Raw genomic sequence first — 7,381 nt, 5'->3', positions numbered from 1 at the left:
ACCACATTTGAGTCAGTAGCTGACTGATCTGAGCTTGTTTCTTCCCTTCATCCTAGCAGTCTAGCAGGCTATATAGTCCATGGAGTCGCAAAGAGTCGGACACAACTGAGGAGCTAATCACTCAGTACAGCTTCAGTGGTGTTTAACCAGCTCCACATTCCTTATAATCACCACTGCCCCGCTCTCTCTCCACTGGCATATTGCCTAAGCCACAGTGCTCTCTCCAGATATGACATACCCCACTTCATCACATGTGAGAATTATGGTAGCTGTGATGATTCAGCCACCAACAATTATCACCATCCACTTAGCACCAGAAATGTGATCCTTGCCATTTGGACAATAAAGATTCAATTTCCAAATTATATCATGAAAAACTGCTTCAAAAGTTCATGGCTGTTAGTATCTGTCCAAGTTTGGATTTTGCTAGAAGGAAACACTTGGGCAAGTTGTAGTTAACCCAAGTAGTTTTAATGAGAATTAAAACTGCTGTGGGAAAGAGGAAGGAAAACAGGAAAAGAAAGGCAGGTAATAAAGGGTATCTTATTACCAACTGCCATCATGGGCAGCATGCACTCAACCCACTGAAGAATTCAAAGCTAGTTGAAAAAAAAAAAAAAAAAAAAAAAAGAGCTTCAGGATAAACTCAGTGGAGGGGTAAGAAAGTTCTATCAGGCATGGATCAAAGCCTGCTCTTCAGAACTTATATTTTTATCACACATCCAGCTTACATGTGCACAAGCAGAGAGGGCTCCAGAAGTTGAAAAAGTTTTCAGGAAAAGAGAGATGCTGGTAGTGAAAGTGTGGCTAATGCTCTGAAATAGCAAGGCACGAGAGTAGGGAGGGCACCATAATTGTCTGTTACAGTTATATCCTATCTGAATTTTTTCAGGTATTCCTTTATTTCTTTTTCATTTTATTTGTCTTCTCATTATACTCCATATTAACCATTGAGATCTTATGGGGTTCTGTTTTTTCTCATGTTCTTATAATTTAATTTTGATTTCCGAAATAAGTTTCCCTTCAATCTCTTTCCTAAAATCTTACAATTCATGCTTCACGTGCTCTGTGTATCACACACCACCTCCTGTTTTCCTATCTGAATTCCTGGATTTGCTCTGAGTTGTATCATCCTAACTGTAATTGCTTGATTAATTTTTTTTTTTTTTTTTGCTTCATTTGCTATTATTTTCTCCCATTCAGAAGGCTGTCTTTTTTTTTTTAAATTTTAAAATCTTTAATTCTTACATGCGTTCCCAAACAGGAACCCCCTCCCACCTCCCTCTCCATAACATCTCTGTGGGTCAAATTCATGTAGGATTACTGTGGCAAAATATTCTTATATTTCAGGATAAATTTTTTCTGTTTTTGTTTATTCTTTTGAGAGGATTTGATGCTTGTTTTCTCATTTTTTTTTAATTTTTAGTTTTTTATTTTTTAAATTTTAAAATCTTTAATTCTTACATGCATTCCCAAACATGAACCCCCCTCCCACCTCCCTCCCCAGAACATCTTTCTGGGTCATCCCCATGCACCAGCCCCAAGCATGCTGCATCCTGCGTCAGACATAGACTGGCGATTCAATTCACATGATAGTATACATGTTAGAATGTCATTCTCCCAAATCATCCCACCCTCTCCCTCTCCCTCTGAGTCCAAAAGTCCGTTATACACAGCTGTGTCTCTTTCCCTGTCTTGCATACAGGGTCGTCATTGCCATCTTCCTAAATTCCATATATATGTGTTAGTATACTGTATTGGTGTTTTTCTTTCTGGCTTACTTCACTCTGTATAATCGGCTCCAGTTTCATCCATCTCATCAGAACTGATTCAAATGAATTCTTTTTAACGGCTGAGTAATACTCCATTGTGTATATGTACCACAGCTTTCTTATCCATTCATCTGCTGATGGACATCTAGGTTGTTTCCATGTCCTGGCTATTATAAACAGTGCTGCGATGAACATTGGGGTACATGTGTCTCTTTCAATTCTGGTTTCCTCGGTGTGTATGCCCAGAAGTGGGATTGCTGGGTCATAAGGTAGTTCTATTTGCAATTTTTAAGGCATCTCCACACTGTTCTCCATAGTGGCTGTACTAGTTTGCATTCCCACCAACAGTGTAGGAGGGTTCCCTTTTCTCCACACCCTCTCCAGCATTTATTGCTTGCAGATTTTTGGATCGCAGCCATTCTGACTGGTGTGAAGTGGTACCTCATTGTGGTTTTGATTTGCATTTCTCTAATAATGAGTGATGTTGAGCATCTTTTCATGTGTTTGTTAGCCATCCGTATGTCTTCTTTGGAGAAATGTCTATTTAGTTCTTTGGCCCATTTTTTGATTGGGTCGTTTATTTTTCTGGAGTTGAGCTGCAGAAGTTGCTTGTATATTTTTGAGATTAGTTGTTTGTCAGTTGCTTCATTTGCTATTATTTTCTCCCATTCAGATGGCTGTCTTTTCACCTTGCTTATATTTTCCTTTGTTGTGCAGAAGCTTTTAATTTTAATTAGATCCCATTTGTTTATTTTTGCTTTTATTTCCAGCATTCTGGGAGGTGGATCATAGAGGATCCTGCTGTGATTTATGTCTGAGAGTGTTTTGCCTATGTTCTCCTCTAGGAGTTTTATAGTTTCTGATCTTACATTTAGATCTTTAATCCATTTTGAGTTTATTTTTGTGTGCGGTGTTAGAAAGTGATCTAGTTTCATTCTTTTACAAGTGGTTGACCAGTTTTCCCAGCACCACTTGTTAAAGAGATTGTCTTTACTCCATTGTATATTCTTGCCTCCTTTGTCAAAGATAAGGTGTCCATATGTGTGTGGATTTATCTCTGGGCTTTCTATTTTGTTCCATTGATCTATATGTCTGTCTTTGTGCCAGTACCATACTGTCTTGATGACTGTGGCTTTGTAGTAGAGCCTGAAGTCAGGCAAGTTGATTCCTCCAGTTCCATTCTTCTTTCTCAAGATTGCTTTGGCTATTCGAGGTTTTTTGTGTTTCCATACAAAGCTTGAAATTATTTGTTCTAGTTCTGTGAAAAATGTGGCTGGTAGCTTGATAGGGATTGCATTGAATTTGTAAATTGCTTTGGGTAGTATACTCATTTTCACTATATTGATTCTTCCAATCCATGAACATGGTATATTTCTCCATCTATTAGTGTCCTCTTTGATTTCTTTCATCAGTGCTTTATAGTTTTCTATATATAGGTCTTTAGTTTCTTTAGGTAGGTATATTCCTAAGTATTTTATTCTTTTCGTTGCAATGGTGAATGGAATTGTTTCCTTAATTTCTTTTTCTACTTTCTCATTATTCGTGTATAGGAATGCAAGGGATTTCTGTGTGTTGATTTTATATCCTGCAACTTTACTATATTCATTGATGAGCTCTAGTAATTTTCTGGTGGATTATTAATACTTGAAGTTGTTTTTTTTTTTTTTTTTTTGCACCAGTTATTAGGAGAGAAATCACATATTTCCTGCCAGCTAGTTTCAATTAATATAAGTTATGTTTTTTTTTTTTCTATTCAACTTGTTTTTTAATATGGCTTTTAGGAATTGAAATAGTTGGATTCAGATCCAGAACTTGTCATTAATCAAAAAAATATTGTAATGAATTTATTTAATGAATATATGTTTCATTTTCAGAATTGGCGGTTAATATTTTTAGCATTTGTTCAGATGCTCTCTATCTTGCCCTTTAGTTTAATTTCTTTTTACTGAGATAATTGTAGATTCACATACACTCGTAAGAAATAACACAGAGAAACTCCATTCAGTTCCATGTTCAATTCATTCAGTTCCCAACTGTGGCGACATCTTCCATAGCTATAGTACCACTAGTATTACAACCCACATGTATTACAAAGGGACATTAATAAAATCCATCAATCTTATTCAGACAGTTAGCTTTATATACTGTGCATGCGTATTTAATTCTATATGACTTCAAGGCATGTAGACTTCTGTCACAGCTGCCACACTTCAATCAAGCCCCTTGTGCTACTGAACTCGCCATAGTCACCTCCCTTCATCCCCTCCCTAACCCCAGAACCAACTAATCTGTTATCTGTCTCTATCATTTGTCATTTCGTGATTGTTACATGAATGGAATCATACAGCATTTCATCTTTAGTCTGGCTTCTATTGCTAGGCATAATTAAATCGTGACCCATCAGAACCATCATTAGATATTGATAACTGTTCCTTTTTCTGCTGGATGGCATTCCATGGTGCTGTTGGTATGACACAATTTGTTAAACCATTGATTTCACTCTTCATGTTCTGAAATATCACAGCATACTTATTTTGTATTAATTTCATATTACATTATTTTTAAGTATGAGAGTATAAATTCTATACTTTATTCCATCTTCTAAACTCTCTTATCAACTCATGAGGTTTTAAAACTCTAGCCATGATTTTTTTTAAGCTATAAAAACAACCTTCAAAGGTAATGTGTGCACCTTATAACAACAAAATAATCTTAATTAATCCTTTCCAACCCTTGTATCATTGCTGCCATTTATTTCGCTTTCATATAAGCATATAAGTGTGAGTGTATGTGAGTGTGTGTATACACGCGATGTGATGTGCTTAGCTGCTCAGTCATGTCTGATTCTTTTCAACCCTTTGGACTGTAGCCTGCCAGGCTCCTCTATCCATGGGATTTTTCAGGCAAGAATACTGGAGCTGGCCACCATTTCCTCCTCCAGGGGATTTCCCAACCCAGGGATTGAACTCTTGTCTCCTGCGTCTCATACACTGCAGGCCATCGGGGAAGCCTTACGTGTGTGTGTGCGCATGTGTGTGTATGATACATCTATAAACATACATAATTTAATACATTTCTATATGATTTTGAAAAACATACATTACAATGAATAAGAAAAATAAAAGTTTTTATTTTATCTTCATTTAATCTTTAATACTTTTCATTTTTATGTAGATCTGGTATTATGTCTTGTCTCTAATGAAGTTCTTTCAATATTTCTTATAAGGCAGGGGGCAATAAATTCCCTCTATTTTTGTTTATCTGAGAATATCCTTATTTCTCTTTCACTTTTGAGGAATAACTTTGCAGGGAAAAATTTTGTAGATTGGTGTTTGTCTCCAACTTTGTTATTTTAGCCTACTCTCTCTAGTCTATGCAGGTTTTGAAAAGTCAGATGTAATCCTTACCTTTGCTTTTTAAAGTAAGTTGTTGTGACTGTTGTTTTTTCTGACTTCTTTCAGTAGTTTTTAAACTTTGATTTTCTGTAGTTTGATAATGATATGTCAACGTGTGCTGTTTGCGCTAAGTCACTTCAGTTGTGTTCAATTCTTTGCTACCCTATGGACTAGAGGCTGCCAGGCCCCTCTGTCCATGGGATCCTTCAGGCAAGAATGCTGGGGTGAGTTGCCATGCCCTTCTCCAGGGGATCTTTCTGACCCAGGGATGGAACCCAGGCCTCCTCCTTCTGCTGCACTGGCAGGTGGGTTCTCCCGCAAGCTTCACCTGGGAAGCACGCATGCCAAGGGGCAGATTTATTTTAGCATTTATCCCACTGGGTGTTCCTGGATCTGTGGCTAGGTCTCTGACATTAATTTGTATAAATTCTGTCATTATTGTTTCAAATATTTCTTTTGTTCCTCTGGCTCTCCTCCAATGTGTATGTTGTACCTTTTAGAGTTGTCCCCCCATTCTTGCATACTCTGTTCTCTTTTTGTATTGCTTTGCCAGTCTTGTTCTCTTTGCTTTTCAGTATTGGAGGCCTCTATTGATATATTCTCAGGGATTATTTATTCAACTATGTCCATTCTTATAATAAGCTCATCAAAAGTGAAGTGAAGTCATTCAGTCATATCCTACTCTTTGTGGACTGTAGCCTACCAGACTCCCCTGTCCATATGATTCTCCAGGCAAGAATACTGGAGTGGGTTGCCATTTCCTTCTCCATGGGATTGAACCCAGGTCTCCTGCACTGCAGGCAGACACTTTACCCTCTGATCTACCAGGGATGCCAAAGCTCATCAAAGCTAACTCTAATTTATGTTACAGTGTTTCTCTACCATTTCTTTTTGGTTCTTTCTTATGATTTCTATTTCCTACTTACATTGCCTCTCTGTTTTGCATGCTGTCTAATTTATCCGGTACTTTGGATAAAGTTCCAATACTTTGGTCACCTGATGCAAGGAGCCAATTCCCTGGAAAAGGTCCTATTGCTGGGAAAATTTGAGGGCAGGAGAAGTGGGCAAAAGAAGATGAGATGGTTGGATGGCATCACCAACTCAATAGCCATGAGTTTGAGCAAGCTCTGGGAGATAGTGAAGGACTGGGAAGCCTGGTGTGCTGTAATCCATGGGGTCACAGAAAATCAGACACAACTTAGCAACTGAACAACAACTACTTTATCCATTAGAGCTCTTAGCATTTTGTTCATGGTTGTTTTAAATTTCCAGTCAGATAATTCCAACATTGTTGTCATGCCTGGTTCTTAAGTTGGTCCTGTCCCTTCAGATTGTGCTTTTGCCTTATAGCTGTTTTTTTTTTTTTTTCCCTTGATAGGTAGATGTGATGCAATAGGGAAAAGTATCTGTTCTAAACAGATCTACAGGAATGTGGTGGCAAGGAGATGGAGGGAGGGGAAGCGCTCCATAGTCCTATGGTTGGGTCTTAGTCTTCAGTCCTACCTGTGTTTCTTATTATCTCAGTCCATTCTGCCTATACCCCTGGGCTGTGAACTTCATATGTGCACCTCAGGTTTCCCTCCTCTTCCTTTAATTGGACAAAATGACTTGAGGGACTAGAGCTGAGCATTTTTATTTTCTCACATGAAATGTTAAGAGCTGGCTGGAGTTGGATATTTCCCTTTGCCTAGATCAGTTAATCTTTTATAAAAATCCCAACAAGTTAGGCTCTGATTAAATCATTTCTCCTGAGTACATACCTTGTTAGGAAGAAAATGTGCTCTGGAATATTTCAAAATTACTTCTCCTCTCCCCATCCTGGAAACATAAAGAGATTTTCATTCAATGTTTACTGTGAAAACCTAGTCTGGCTCTTGGTGGTAAGTCACAAAAGTATAAAAAGTGTGGGTACCTCACCTCCTCCATGACTAGATCCCAGCGGAGTTTTTAACTGTCAGACTTGATCATGCAGAAGCTCCAATAACTCAACAATTGCAGTGGAGGTTTTCCTTCCCCGGCACTGATGTCTGTTTATGAGATTTTGTTTTGATAAGTCCTGACTTGCCGTGTTCACCTGTGTCTCCAGTCCTGGGGGCAGCAATGTGCCATGTGTCCTCCCCTCTCTTATGAATCCAAGAAAAGCTGTTTACTTTTTTAATTAGTTCAGTTTTTCAGCTGTTGTTAGGATGGAGTGGCAACTTCCAAGACCTCTAC

This window comes from Ovis aries, chromosome 5, assembly GCF_016772045.2.
Source record: "Ovis aries strain OAR_USU_Benz2616 breed Rambouillet chromosome 5, ARS-UI_Ramb_v3.0, whole genome shotgun sequence".
NCBI classification, from domain to species: Eukaryota; Metazoa; Chordata; class Mammalia; order Artiodactyla; family Bovidae; genus Ovis; species Ovis aries.
Note: the sequence above shows the minus strand (reverse complement) of the source record.